This window comes from Gopherus evgoodei, unplaced genomic scaffold, assembly GCF_007399415.2.
Source record: "Gopherus evgoodei ecotype Sinaloan lineage unplaced genomic scaffold, rGopEvg1_v1.p scaffold_37_arrow_ctg1, whole genome shotgun sequence".
Taxonomy (NCBI): domain Eukaryota; kingdom Metazoa; phylum Chordata; order Testudines; family Testudinidae; genus Gopherus; species Gopherus evgoodei.
Window position 1 is genome coordinate 2,426,693 of NW_022060049.1, and position 16,109 is coordinate 2,442,801.

Genomic DNA, 16,109 nt, shown 5'->3' on the forward strand with positions numbered 1-16,109 from the left:
CCCACAGGTAAGGCCCCTGGAGATATGGTTAAGGGCCCCACATTTAGAACCCTGGGAGCAAGGGTTAGGGGCCCCAGGAATGGGGCCCCTTGAGCTAGGGTTCGAGGTCGCAAGGGTAGAGCCCCTGTAGCTAGGGTTAAGGTACCTACGGGTAGGGACTCTGGAGCTAGAGTTAAGGGTCCTAGGGATATGGCCCCTTGAGCTAGGTTTAGGGGTCCCACGAGTAGGGCCCCTGGAGATAGGATTAGGGGCCCCGCAGATGGGAACCATGGAGCTAATGTTAGGGGACCCACGGGTAGGGACCCTGGAGTTAGGGTTAGGGGCCCCAGGGATACAGCCCCTGGAGCTATGGTTAAGGGTCTCATAGACTCATAGGTCAGAAGGGACCAATATGATCATCTAGTCTGACCTCTTGCACAAGGCAGGCCACAGAACCCTACCCATCCACTTTTATAACAACCCCTAACCCAGGACCTGAGTTATTGAAATCCTCAAAATTGGTTTGAAGACCTCAAGCTGCAGAGAATCACCAGCAAGCGGACCCATGCCCCATGCTGCTGGGGAAGTCGAAAAACCTCCAGGGCCCCTGCCAATCCGCCCTGGAGGAAAATTCCTTCCCGACCCCAAATATGGCGATCAGCTAAACCCTGAGCATGTGGGCAAGGCTCACCAGCCAGCACCCAAGAAGGAATTCTCTGCAGTAACTCAGTTCCCATCCCATCCAACATCTCCCCGCAGACCCTGAGCAGACCCATCTGGTGATAATCGAAGATCAATTGTCCAAATTAAACTATCCTATCATAACATCCCCTCCATATATTTATCAAGCTTAATCTTAAAGCCAGAAAAGTCTTTTGCCCCCACTACTTCCCTTGGAAGGCTGTTCCAAAACTTCACTCCCCTAATGGTTAGAAACCTTCGTCTAATTTCAAGTCTGAAATTCCTTATATCCAGTTTGTACCCATTCGTCCTCTTGCCTACATTAGTACTAAACTTAAATATTTCCTCTCCCTCCCTAACGTTGACCCCCCTGATATATTTATATAGAGCAAGTATATCCCCCCACAGCCTTCTTTTGGCCAGGCTAAACAAGCCAAGCTCTTTGAGTCTCCTTTCATAAGGCAGGTTTTCCATTCCTCGGATCATCCTAGTAGCCCGTCTCTGGACCTGTTCCAGTTTGAATTCATCCTTCTTGAACATGGGACACCAGAACTGCACATAATATTCCAGATGGGGTCTCACCAGCGCCTTATATAATGGTACTAACACCTCCTTATCCTTGCTGGAAATACCTCGCCTGATGCATCCTAAAATCACATTTGCTTTTTTAACAGCCGTATCACATTGGCGGTTCATAGTCATCCTGTTATCAACCAATACCCCAAGGTCCTTCTCCTCCTCTGTCGCTTCCAACTGATGCGCCCCCAACGTATATCTAAAATTCTTATTATTAATCCCTAAGTGCATGACCTTGCACTTTTCACTATTGTATTTCATCCTATTACTATTACTCCAGTTTACAAGGTGGTCCAGATCTTCCTGAATAGTATCCCTGTCCTTCTCCGTGTTAGCAATACCCCCCAGCTTTGTGTCATTCGCAAACTTTATTAGCACATTTCCGCTCTTTGTGCCAAGGTCAGTAATAAAAAGGTTAAATAAGATTGGTCCCAAAACCGATCCTTGAGGGACTCCACTAGTGACCTCCTTCCAGCCTGACAGTTCACCCTTCAATACGACCCTCTGGAGTCTCCTCTTTAACCAGTTCCTTATCCACCTTACAACTTTCATATTCATCCCCATCAGCTAGGGTTAGGAGCCTCAAGGGTAGCTCCCCTAATGCTAAATATAGGGGCCCCATGGGCAGGGCCATTGGAACTAGGGTTAGGGGGCAAAAGGGTTGGGCCCCTGCAAATAGGTTAAGGGGCCTCAAGAGTAGGGCCCCTGGAGCTAGGGTTATAGGTCCAAAAGGTAGGGCCCCTGGAACTAGGGTTAGGGGTCTTACGGCTGGAGCCCTTGGAGCTTGGGTTAGGGGCCCTATTGGTAGGGTCCCTGGAGGTAGTGTTAGAGGCCATATGGGCAGGACCCCTGGAGCTAGAGTTAGGGACTCCAGAGGTATGGCCCCTGGAGCAAGGGTTAAGGGCCCCAGGGGTAGAGCGCCTGGAGCTAGAGTAAGGGGTCCCATGGGTAGGGCCACTGAAACTCGGTTAGGGGACCCACAGGTAGAGCCCCTGGAGCTAGGATTAGGGCCCCCAGAGTTAGGGTCCCTGGAGCTAGTTTTACAGGTCCCACAGGTAGGGCCTCTGGAGCTAGGGTTAGGGGCCCCATGGGTTTGGCCCCTTAAGTTAAGGTTAGGGGCCCCTGGAGCTGGGTAGGGCCCATGGAGCTGGGTAAGGGGCCCAAGAGATGGGGCTCCTGGAGCTATGGTTAGGGGCCCCAGGAGTAGGGACCCTGGAGCTACGGTAAGGGGTCCAACGGGTAGGGCCCATGGAGCTAGGTTTAGCAGCCCCAGGGGTAGCTCTGCTGGAGCTGGAGATAGGTGGTCCAAGGGTATGGCCCTTGAAACTAGGGTTAGGGGTCCCATCGGTAGAGGCCCTGGAGCTAGGGCTAGGGGCCCCACAGATAGGAACCCTGGAGCTAGGTTTAAGGACCCACGGGCAGTGACCATGGAGCTAGAGTTAGGAGCCTGTCGGGTAGGGACCCTGGAACTAGGGTTCGGGGTCCAAGGGATAGGGCCCCTGGAGCTAGGGTTAGGGGTCCCAGGAGTGGGGGCCCTGGAGCTAGGGTTAGGGGACCCACGGGTAGGGCCCCTGCAGGCAGGGTTAGGGGTCCCACAGGTAGAGCCCCTGGAGCCAGGGTTGGGGTCCCAGGAGTGGGGCCCCTGGAGATAGGTTTAGCGTCCACCTTGTAGGGCGGATGGAGCTAGGGTTAAGGGACTGATGGGTAGGGCCTCTTTAGGTAGGGTTAGGAACCCCCGTGATGGGGCCCCTGGAGCTAGGTTTAGGGTTTCCAGGGGTGGGAATCCTGGAGCTAGAGTTAAGAGTCCCACAGGCAGCGAACCTGGATCTGGGGTTAGCCTCCCCAGGGGTAGCGCCACTGGATCTAGGGTTAGGGGTCCCATGGGTAGGGCCTCTGGAGCTAGAGTTAGGGGTCCCATGGGTAGGCCCCCTGGATCTAAGGTTAGGGGCCCCATGGGTAGGGACCCTGGAGCTAGAGTTAGAGGTCCACGGGATGGACCACTGGAGCTTGGGTTAGGGGCCCCATGGGTAGGGCACCTGGAGCTTGGGTTAGGGGCCCCACGGGTACGGTCCCTGGAGCTAGGGTTAGGGGTCCCACTGGCAACGTCTCTGGAGCTATAGTTAAGGGCTGAAGGAGTAGGGTCCCTGGAGCTAGGTTTAGGGGTCCCAGGCATGGGGCTCCTGGAGCTAGGATTAGGAGTACTGGGGTAGGGTCCCTGGAGCTAGGGTTAGGGATCCCAGGGATTGGGCCCCTGGAGCTAGGGTTTGGTGTCCCAGGATTGAGGCCCCTGGAGCTAGGGCTAGGGGCCCCATGGGTAGGGCTCCTAGGGCTAGGGATAAGTCCCTAGGGGAAGGGCCCCTGGAGCTAAGGTTAGAGGCCCCAAGGGTAGGGCCCCTGAATCTAGGTTTAGGGGTCCCAGGGATGGGGACCCTGCAACTAGGGTTAGGGGCCCCATGGGTATAGCCCCTAGAGCTAGCGTTAGGGGCCCCACGTGTAGGGTCCCTGGAGCCAGACTTAAGGGCCCCAGGGCAGGGCCCCTGGATCAATGATTAGGTGCCCCACGGGTTGGAACCCTGCTGTTAGGGTTAGGGGTCCCAGGGGTAGGGCCCCTTGAGCTAGTGTTAGGGGTCCTACGTGTAAGGCCCCTGAAGCCAGGGTTAGGGGCCCCATGGGTAGGGCTCCTGGAGGTAGTGTTAGGGTCCCCAGGGATAGGGCTACTGGATCTTGGGTAAGGGTTCCCAGGGGTGGGGACCCTGGAGCTAGGGATAAGGGTCTCATGGGTAGGAACCCTGGTTCTAAGTTTAGGTGTTCCAGGGGTAGGACCCCTGGAACCAGGGTTAGGGGGCCCACGTTTAGGACCCCTGGAGCTAGTTAGGGGACCCACTGATGTGTGCTCTGGAGCTAGGGTTAGGAGTCCCAGGGGTAAGGCCCCTGGTACTAGGATTAGGGGTCAAAGGGTTAGGCCCCTGGAGCTAGCATTTGGGGCCCCAGGAGTATGGCCCCTGGAGCTCGAGTTAGGGGTCCCACAGGTAGGACCCCTGGAACTAGGGTTAGGAGTCCCAGGGGTAGAGCCCCTGGAGCTAAGGTTAGGGGCCCCACGTGTAGGGCTCCTGGAGCCAAGCTTAGGGGCCCCAGGACAGGGCCTTGGATCAACAGTTAGGGGCTCCATGGGTAGGCACTCTGCTGTTATGGTTAGGGGTCCCAGGGGTTGGGCCCTTTGAGCTAGGGTTAGGGGTCCTACATGTAGGGCCCCTGGAGCTAGGGTTAGGGGCCCCAGGGTTACGGCCCCTGGAGCTCGGGTTAGAGGTCCCACAGATAGGGCACCTTGAACTAGAGTTAGGAGCCCCATAGGTAGGGCCCCTGGAAATAGAGTTAGGGGTCCCAGGGGTAGAGCCCCTCGAGCTAGGGTTAGGGGACCCACAGGTAGGGTCCCTGGAACTAGGGCTTAGGGACCCACGGGTAAGGTCTCTGGAGCTATAGTTAGGGCACCCAGGGGCAGGGCCGCTGGAGCTAAGCTTAGAGGTCCCAGGAGTGGGGCCGCTGGAGCTAGGGATAGGTGTCCCACGTGTATTGCCCCTGGAACTAGGGTTACAGGTCCCACGGGTAGAGCCCCCGGAGCTAGGTTTAAAGTCCCCACAGGAAGGGCCCCTGGAACTTGGGTTAGTGGCCCCACAGGGAAGCCCCTGGAGTTAGGGTTAGGGGCCCTAGGGGTAGGACAAGTGGAGCTAGTGTTAGGAGACCCAGGGATCCACTCTTCTCCTACTCCACCCGCCCCCAAATGAAAAAGGAAAAAAATCATTTCTCGCCTTTTTTTTCCATATCACCCTATGTTTACTGCATGCTGGTGGTAGACAGGGTGCTGCAGGGCTGAACACCAGTCTCCCTTTCCTGGCGGCAGATGGTGCAAAGCGGTGGGTAGTCATTGCTATCATCAGCTGATGAGTGCTCCTGGCTGGCCTTGGTGAGGTCGGCCGGGGGGCACCTGGGTAAAAATGGGAATGATTCCCAGTCGTTCCTGGCAGATGGTACAAAAGGCTTGGTAACAGTCCTCATCATAGCAGTTGGAGACTGAGCTCCAACAGCCTCTCTCCCTTTCATGTCTAAAGAAGATTCTGTACTCCCTGGACTATCATAGCAGTGCTCGTCTCCGGCCCCACCCTTTAATGTCCTGCCTGGACTATGATAGCAGCTGGAGCCAGCCACCTTCTCATTTTATCTCACTAAAAACTCAGTGTTTCTTACTACTTCATCACACAAATGGGGGAACACTGCCACAGTAGCCCAGGAGGGTTAGGGGAGTAGGGAAGCAACAGGTGGGGTTGTTGCACAGGCAGCCTTTAGAATAACATGCAGCTCATCATTTCTGCAGGATCTCTAGGGCTTTGACCCCAAGCAGCTGTGCTCTCCGGTTCTCTAGTACACTTGCCCCATATTCTAGGCAGGACTGACTCTATTTTTAGACAAAACATAAAGAAGGGAATGACCAGGGGAATCATTCCTATTTTGTCCATGCAGCCCCAGCTAAGTTCAGCAAGACCAGCCTGGAGCACCCATGACAGCAGCAGACAGTACAAAAAGATTGATAACCATCATTGCCAATTTCCAACTGCAAAGGATGAAAAAATGACTGATAGCTATTATCTCATTGCCAATTTACAATAGCAGATGGTGCAATAAGGATAGTAAACACCTCTGCTAACTTACAAAAGCAAATGAATGCTGCTGTGTAGCACTGAAGTACCGTGTCTGTCAGCAGCATCCAGTACACATATGGTGACAGTGACAAAAGGCAAAACAGACTCCATGGTTGCCATGCTGTGGCATCTGCCAGGGCAATCCAGAGAAAAAGGGCGCAAAATGATTGTCTGCCATTGCTTTCATGGATGAAGGATTGAGTGACGACATTTACCCAAAATCACCTGCGACACTGTTTTTGCCCCATCATGCTTTGGGATCTCAACCCAGAATTCAATGGGCGAGGAGACTGCAGAAACTATGGGATAGCTACCCACAGTGCAACGCTCTGGAAATCGACGCTACCCTCGGTACATGGACACACACCTCCGAATTAATGTGCTTAGTGTGGCCTCGTGCACTTGACAATGTTTTACAAAACCGGTTTCTGTAAAAACAGAATAATCCCGTTGTGTAGACATACCCTTAGTCTATTCTGTGTAGGTTCTTAAACCGCTCTCCTTAGTCTACCTCCCAGAATTAATTGCATGTTGGATCATTCTTTCCCTCGTCTCCCCACAGAAGAGAAATTTTCCATCCCTTTCCCATTGGGAAAATGCCATTGTTTTAACTTAGGAAACAGTCTCTGTAAATGTTTTGCCCAGATGAGGGATAGTTCATAGGAGCAGACAAGGAGGACTGTTGTGGCCCTTTGAGTCACATTCCTAGAGTTTAAGACTGGAAGGAAGCAGCCGATCACCTCGGAGGGACTGGGGTGCACCAATGCTTGAGGCCCTACTATGACAAGGAATTGATCTGATGCCATTGACCGTACGTTTGAGGTAGTTCTGCGGGAAAGGAGCAGAAAAGTCACTCATTGCCTTTTGGCAGCAGAAGGTGCATTATGATTGATAGCTATCGTTGTCATACTCTTAGGTGCTCTTTTAGTCAATTTCGGTGAGGTCAGTTAGGGGCGCCTGGGCAAACATGAGAGTGACTCAGCCAGGTCATTCCCATCTTCTGTCAAGCACCCAGGAGATGATGATGATCAGCAGTCTTCTGGTGAACAACCAGGAGATGACAATGGCTAGCAGTTGTACTACCAGCCTAAGATGTAAAAGCCGGATGGGTCAAAACAAGTGTAACCCTTCTGCCCCTCTGAGTTGGCAGCAACAAGGGCCGGATTCAGTATCCAGGGGTTAAGTTTTAATAACACAATGCATAACAGGCTTGAGCTCCCACCCAGTGACCTGGGACACTTACATACCACACCCTCCTGGGCACCTCTAGGAGGCAATACTTCCCCTCTCGCAAGCATGGAGTCTGAGTGTAGCAAAATCCTTTTAATAAAGGAAGGAAACAATGCGGCATCCAATTGGAGAAACACCACAAACAGGATTATAACACAAACCATAAACAAAACCCGCCTCCAAGTACATTTGGCAATGTCCTTTCCCCTTTAGGATCTTAGGTCCAATTATCCCAAAGTCCAACAACTCAAAAGTCTCTGGTCAGTGCCACCCCAGAATTCAAGAGTTTATCTGCCGAGTTTTACCCCCCTAGCCTGGATAGAAAGGGGGGAAGAGTCCACACAGGGTGTTTAAGTGACACCTTACATGGACCAGGGCCCACTGCTCCACCTCTCCATGAAGTTCTGCTGCAACTTCACCACAACCCACTTCACCACACCAGTAGTGCTGCCTCCAGCTGTCCATGCAAACCACTTCACTCTGCTCACTGCTCCATGGGCTGCTCCAACCACAGCTGCTCTAATACACTGCAAACCACTCCTTTCTGCCAGCCACTTAACAATAGTTCTTCAGGCTCCCCCACAGGTTAACACAGCACTCAGTGATTTCAGCTCTTAGTAGGGAAACCCTGGGGTCAGTGCACCACTGGCTCAACATGAATTCAGCTCAGCAGTCTTTAGATGGACTCCTAATAGAATCAAAATTAGCTGTACTCTTCAACAGTAGAGACAGAAGGATGTGCAATTGATGTTCCAGACCCTTGAAAGGAACCCATACCATCAAGTACACACACGATCCCCAACCTCTCTCCCTTCCTGGGGTTTTGGAACCCATGTCCCATGTTTAGCAAGTACCACCCAACTGAGGTTGAGTCATCTCTGTCACAAAGCAGTCCCACAGCTCCCCATTCACACAATCAGGGTGAAAAACTTTTTTTTTCTTGCCCCAATAACAAAGAAATTGGGGATCCCAGAGCTGTTAAAATAACCATCCCAGTCTGCTGTGGGCTTATGCTAAGTGGAGGGTGGATGCCAATGCAAATCTTTCCCCATTCTTTGAAATTCTTGGAATTCTTTCCACATTCCCTACAATTCACCACCAGATGTCAGGGTAGCGCTCATCCTGACTCTGCTTACACAAGAAATTGACCTGATTTGTTTTGTGAAATCAATGGCCTGCTAAACCCAGGGTTTTGAGTTCAATCCTTGAGTGGACCATTCTGTGTGACAGTTGTTTGTGTTTCTCCTTGATGCAAAGCCACCCTTTTATTGATTTAATTCCCTGTAAGCCATGCCATCAGTCACACCCCCTCCATCAGAGCAATGGCAGACAATTGTTTCGTGCCTTTTTTCAGCGCAGAACCAGAAGCTGCAAAAGCAAAACCAGACAAGGACGCGACAGCAGTGCAGTGATGAGAGTGATGAGGACATAGACATGGTCATAGACTTCTCACAAAGTATGGGCCGGGCAATGTGCCCCGGCAATGTGCACATCATGCTGATGAGCTCTGCATGGTCACCTGTGCTGATCAGCTCGCCACGCTGCCAAACAGGAAATGAAATTCAAAAGTTCGTGGGCCTTTTCCTGTCTACCTGGCCGGTGCATCTGAGTTTAGAACGCTGTCCAGAGCGGTCACAATGGAGCACTCTGGGATAGCTCTCGGAGGCCAATACCGTTGAGTTGCATCCACACTACCTTAAATTCGACCTAGCAAGGCCGATTTCAGTGCTAATCCCCTCATTGGAGGTGGAGTAAAGAAATCGATTTAAAGAATTCTTTAAGCTGAAAAAAGGGCTTTGTCGTGTGCATGGGTCTAGGGTTAAATCGAGGTAAGATTGCTAAATTCAACCTAAAGTTATAGTGTAGACCAGGCCTCAGAGGGATTTTATAGCTACTGGCTGGCTGGGTTTCCAAACAAGGGAGCTACCCACCCCCATCCCCTTTCATTGATCACACTTGGTAACTACTAAGCAGAAGCACAGAGTTATAGATTGCTTTGCTGAGTCTCCTGCAGGTCTTTCTAACGGCACAGCAGGGCTGCTCTTGGTTCTGCACAATGTTGTTTCGTTTAGCATGACTGTGAAGGGACTTCCAGCTATTTGGCCATGGGAATTCTGGTATTAAGTGGACCCTGTCTTAGCTGTGTATGGCTGTATTTCTTGTAGATTGATATATTCTGTATTGATGTTACCAAGTGGAGTATTTTGTAGCTGGCTGCTATAATTTATTAACTTGTATGAAATATGAATATGATCCCTCAGACTTAACCACCTGCCTTTCACACACTCCATGCCCCTTGCTCTCTGGGGTGGGAAGAAGCCACCAGCATGTGTGTCCATTGGATTTTTTTTATTTAATTACTTCTCATTGTTAAATTATTTATGATTGTTTCTTAAATTTCATTGCAGTGCGTTTTCTTCGTGCCACGGTCACCTGGCAGCTGAGGGATGTGAGAGTCTCCTCCATTGCATTTCTGCCCACGGAAAAAGAAGAGAGATCACACTTCAGCACCTTTGGAAATAAAAGCAACCTGGAAACAAACCAACTGTCTCCTCAGTGGGCAGTTTGTGTCTCTTTTGGTGCAACTGATGTGTGTGCAGCATGTGTGGTGGACAGGGGCACTGTGTGCTCCCATGGGAATTCACCAGCCTTGGTGCAGGATTTGACTTGTTCCTGGAGTGAATGTAGCACTGTGGAGTGTCAGGCACAGGCTGCATGAGCCCCTCCATTTATCCTTGGTGCAGATACAGCCCACACAGCCCTAGTGCAACCTCCTCTCCCGCTGCCCTCCACCATCACCTGCACAGCCCACCTGTCAGGGCAGGAGGGGAATGTTGCTCCATGGATCCAGGTTCTCAGATGGGACTGCCCTGGGATGGGGGTGTGTGGTGGCATCCATTGGATCACCAGACTGAACCTTCTAATATCCTTGGTGATTGTTCCCAAGAGCTAGGACTTTGTGCTCAAACATCTCCTAGCTTCCTTGGTGAAAGGAAAACCAAGGTTTTGTTGCAATATACAGGAAGAAAGTAGATTTTCACCCCAGATGGGACTCAAACCCACAATCTCTGGCTTCAGAAGGAAATACTTTATCCATTAGGGCCCTGGTGTACAGCTGCTGAAGAGATGGAAATTCCCTCTCAGAAATGCACATTCCTCGCATTTGCTTCAACACCAAACAGACCCTTTCTGCACCTTACAGAAATGTCTGCATCCCCTGGCAGCGAGGCCACTGCGCAGGTGACTGACAGAGCTGAGCACCACCTTTCTACCAGCCATTTTTAGAGAAGAACCCCACCCTAGAGTCACTCTCCCTCCTTCAGCACCTCCACGTCTGTGACTCTGAGGCAGCAGTAGGATGATTAAGGGGCGAATCCGGGGCTGGAACAGGGGTAAGGTCAGCCTGTAAGGAGTAACTAGGTGGGGAAGACCCAGGGGGAGGCTGTGGGCTGCTGGTTGGTCATTGGGATCTGAGCTCTAGATCAAAGCTGCACAGTGACCTGACACTGTGCAGTGTGGGCAAGACAGGGACGGGGTTGGGCACAGGGATGGCTAGGCTGCCCTTCACTTGACTGATGACCCAGGAGTGTTGCTGGCAGATAACTGCCTGAGGCCTAGCAACAGCGGGGGGGTCCGTCGCCTGGTGTGCCACGCCAATAAACACACCAGGGTGGAGAAGCAAGCCAAGTTTATTTGAGATCTCAAAGCAGTGCAGGGAGAATGACTCAGATCAAGCATACCTAAAACAAGCAGTCTGTTCCTTTATATCCATGAGAACTTTTCTCACTGACTAGCAATCCCCCTTTTCCCCTCCCTCTTCTGTCCAGCTGCAGCATTCTCTTCTCACACATTTCTTTGTTTTCCCCCTCCCTCTCCCCGTTTCTACTGCAGAGACATGTATGCTGTATCTAAAAGTGGTCTTGAAACTTGCTTTAGCCTAGCTTCAATGTATTACAGCAGAGAACTGGCTGTTACAACTAAAAGCTAACTGCTAACATTACATTTTTGCAACTATTAGTACATTAGGTTACACTAGGTTACACAAAGTGTTGAACATGGAGGAACATTGGTTCATTGAGGCCTACAACAGGAGGGCTTCATTGACACTTGTGGTCTACTCCCTTTCCGAGTTACGTAGGATTATGCCAGAGTGACACCAACAGCTCCCTCCTTTGAGAATACTCAACAAACTTTTGGCTGAGTGTTCTCACATTTAAAGGATAACATGTGATTAAGCTCTAGGGAGCTGTAGTGCTTTACAGCAAGCAAGCAAGCAAGCAAGCAAGAGAAGAGTAACAATACACAACACCACACCAGTGAGCAGGAGGTGAACAATACCTTCCCCTAGTTCTCCCAGGTTGAGTAACCAGCCCCAGAGGGAATCAGAAATAGTAGGTTTCCTTTCCTGGGCCTTCCACTGTTCAAAAGCCTGTTTGGCTGACAGGATGTGCTTGTTAATATCCTGTGCGCTTTCTGGGACATAAGTACAGTATTCATCCCCTATAAGGGCGTACACCCTGCCCTGGGAAGCTACACTTCCACCCAGGAAGTGTCCACATATGTCTCCATGATCATAGATCAGATGGTATTCCTGATGCATCTGTAAGGGCAGTGGGCCAAGTCTGGCTCTCAAGATCACTCCGACTGGCCATCAGCTGGTCATTCAGGAAATCCCAAATTCCTAAACATACTAGATCCCACTGCAATGCCTTCCCAGCCTCAGTTATATTCAATACCATCTTTTCTTGGTGTAGTACTATAATAACCTGTTATTTAACTATTCTCAGGTACTGTAAAAAGGCATTCCCATTAATAGCATACATTATTAGTCACTGGAATGGTTTCAATACGGGTAAAATTTCTAGTAGCAGAACAAACTCTTTGGGTACTTGTTATTTAAAATCCAATTAGAGAGAGCTATATATGCTGAAGGATTTATCCAAAATACAGGGCGCAGCCTGTAGAATAAACCCCAAAATTCAATTAATACCACATTCCCAATCATGGGTCCCACAAATGTCCTCCCACCAGTGTATAATTCTTTGTTTCTTCACCAGGGTCAGTTCTTAATGTCCTTTCTAGTCAGGAATTCCTGGACTTTGGCAATTTCAGTGAAGTGAGTGTTCCTTCTTCTTTCCCAAAACAGTCGTGGTGCAGCATCCTATAGGGCAGAGGTTACTAGCACATCACCCTGTACTTTTTCCCTACTGTCCAGAAGGCACAGTGGAGCTAGAAGGTGAAATAGGCTAATCATCAGTAGGAGAATTCTCCCGATGTGGAGGGGTCTTTTTGCAGTGAGAATCTTGGGTCCAAGCAGTCAGTCTTTGACATTTTACAACGATGTTGGTAGTCACCGGGACTTAAGGGCCTTTCCAGGGTGGAGCCAGAGCAGACTTTTGTCGATGGACCTTTACATCAATCCCGTCTCCTGGTTCCAAGGAGTGGCAGGGCTGCTAGGGTCTTTGGGTAGCGCTTCTTTACCTGTGAGAAAAGAAACTTAACACATTTCATTAGTGCCTGGCAGTGTTTTTCAGATCTCATAGCTGCGTGGGCAAATTCAAGCCCTCCTTTTCCTATTTGTTAGCCAAGTCTTAACTGTGAGCAGTGTCCTTGAGTGGAGTCAGTGTCTTATCTATAGCCTGAGCTTGCTAGCTAATTCTTTTTTTCCAGTTAACTCATTCTGTTCTTTGTCCTTCTGACTTTCTTGGCTTCTTTTAACCTGCAAAGGAAATTTCCACTTTTTACTTATACACCTTTTTCCCAACAATGAAGACATAAACATTGTCATTATACAGTACATTAGTCTTATTATTTAATATATGCTACACACACCCTTTTACTAAAATAACTTTATTACAGAACTTTGGAGCAACAAGCCAGGCCAAGCACACCCACTTTGAGGAGTTCAGTTAATACAACCTCTAGTCCAATAGCTTCCCACCATCCCCAGCCCTCTGGCTAGAAATCTGAAGTAGCCAGAAGGATCCCATATACAATATGGGAAGTGGGTTAACTTTTATGTCCTTGCTTTTAAAGACTGTTGGTATGCAAATTTTAACAACAATTTTTGCAATTAACAGTTTGGCCAATGAAATTTCTTTTTCTTGAGGAAATGCATTAGACTTTAGTATATCACATTCTCCTGATTTATCCAAACACTTTGTATTCCAAGTTGAACAAAACAAGTATCTGCATTTTAATTTAACCTTTTTGTTTGATTTTAAACTAGACTATTATATAAAAATATTAAACACAAAAATTCCGGCCACAAGACAAACACCACAAGACAGAACATAGAACACAAAACATAACTCCTATTGTGCCAGTAAATGCACGTTGAATGCTGTTCAGCTGGCATCAGTTTTCTCTGATTATCTGAAAGACAAAAAACCAGAGGTCTACCCTTTCTGGGCAGACAATCATCGCCTAAAATATACAAATACCCGTGTTGACTTCAGGCAAAACAGGAATTATCCCATAGTTTTTTGTATTTGTTTCATAGGCAGCCCAGGTTTTCAATTACATAAGACTGTATACATTCTTCAGCTAATTTAACTAAATTGTTCATAGCCAAACCAAATGATTGCAATCCAATAATTTCTTTGCCTGAATTTATTTACAAACATTTTACAGACACCAAGAACGTTTTTCTTTAGCATTTTTACAAAGTTCAACTGCTGTTCCCTTCAGCAACTACAGAGTTAACTTCTCACTCTCCCTTAAATCACTTGCTTGTCTCTCAACAGCAGCTTTTATCAACTTAAATCACCATTCCAAGTAAGTCCTGGGTATTTGAAATCTCCATGCTTACACTTACTGACTCCTTCCTTCCACTACACCCTTAAAGTTTTCCAACCCATTTTCCAATCTCTCTGTCTGTTGCCTGCCCTCCTGTGCCCAATCCTGCTTTTCTTGCTGAACCGTCCCTTCCATGGGCACCAACTTGTTCCACTACCAGTTTAGCTAGGAGGGTGGGCTTCTCAACTAGCCCCCAAACCTCCTGGTCTCATCCCTTAAACATTCTTACTCACAAGACTACCTAAGTCCTCCTTCATGAGGCTTTTCACCTGGATAAAAACGTATGACCCATTGGGCAAAGGCCATTTACTTAACATATAATCCAAACCCCTTTAGAGAGTTTACACAGAGACCCGTGCATCTGTCTGCTGACACTTAAACAGAAGAGAGAATTACACAGAGAGCAGAGGAAATTACAGTTTAAGTCAGGTTTTCCCACTTATATACACTGACCGCTACAGGGGACGGGACAGAAGGATCTCAATTCGACCTCAGAGCTTCCTCGCACGCATGGCTTCCACTCCGAGGAATTACGAACGAGAGGTTCAGTTCCGCCCACACTCCTAATGCCCAAATGAACAGAGCAGAAAAACAACAGTAACCGGTTAAACAGAACAGAACCAGAATCAGATAGCATTTCCTTATCCTATTAGGGCTCACTTTTACTCATGCAATTCTCAACATATAACACCAACAGTACCAAGCAAAGCTAACATAAAATAACAAGAGTAAAACAAATAGATGGTGTAAATTCTGCAGGGCTCCCCCCTTCTTAATTGCTCACCAAACTGTGACAAATTTCTGTTACCAATCTATCCCTCGTGTCAGGTGATCAGGCTGACACTACAGGATCGTTGGGGGAAGATAAAGAAAACACACCATATAACTGTATTTTAAAGCTTCATTAATAAAATAATAAAACAACAACAAAGAGTGTTGGGAACGCTCCCTCATCACTCAGGAAAACATTAATGCCCCAAGCCCCTTTCATACCCACACACGTACGTCCAGACTGGCCACTTCTGTGTATAATGTTCACAGAATGGGGGAGAGGTAGACTGGAGATTATCCTGTATACAGCTTGTCCAGAATTTCTAACATGCTTCCGCTCTTGGGAGGGCTGTTCTCTTACACCCTGGAATCTTCTGCAGTGTCTCTTTCAGAGATTCCAGTCCAGGTCAGCTGCCTGTGGCTTCTTCAGTGTCACCAAGCCACACCGGCTCCGGGGTCACAAAGGCACACTGTTGGATCTTACTGGACAGTTAAGCTTTGCAAATGTAATCTTAGTTCTGTATTGCCTTTGGTTCGCCTCTGTCTATATTTTTTCACAGCCAGCTGGGGCTGAAAGCAGCCCCTCCCTGCACCAAGCACAGTCCATGCCGATTCCTGACCCTAAACACAGAGCAACCCCCCCCACCCTTCCATCCCTGGGCCAAGATGATTTTTAAATTAACTCATTCCTTTCCTCAATAGACAAATTTGCTCACCCTGTGTCAGGGCTTTTTGGTGATTAAACGCGCCTCTTAGATGTATGATCTTATCTAGATTGAAGTACCTTCTAGTGGGCATTGTTTAGATGGATTTTCATGCATGTAAATATTCCAATTCTCTAAATACCTGCAGGTTGATGAACCATAATGTACGTACATGTAATATGCTGGGGTACCCTAGGGGGTGAGGTGGAATGTTTAGACTGTCCCCCTACCCATTTTCCACTTACACACACAGGGAGGGTGCCCTGTCTGCGCTAGCGGCTCATAAACTAAGGATTTTTCCCTACTGGGTACTCACACAGGAGAGGCTAACGAGGATGGCCACGACCCTCCTACACCTCTCTTCAGCAAAGAGCGTCGGCTAGTCTCTGGGAGACGGTGCCACTTACTCTGATTGCATCCAGTGAGATGATCAGACTGTCAGTAGCCCACACGGAAAGGAAAGGGGAAGGGAAGGTGGGTACACAAACTCCTAGACCCAGGCAGCTTCCTCACCGGACGATGCCAGGCCAAGTCAGCCCACCATGGGTCAGACCTCCTAAAGATCCACTAGTTACCGGGCTTGCGTTAGAGTAGTCCTGGTCACGAGCTTTTGCTTCACAGGTTACTCTGGGCATCTTCCGGTAACAGTCACTCACACTGGCCCCCAGTACCATTC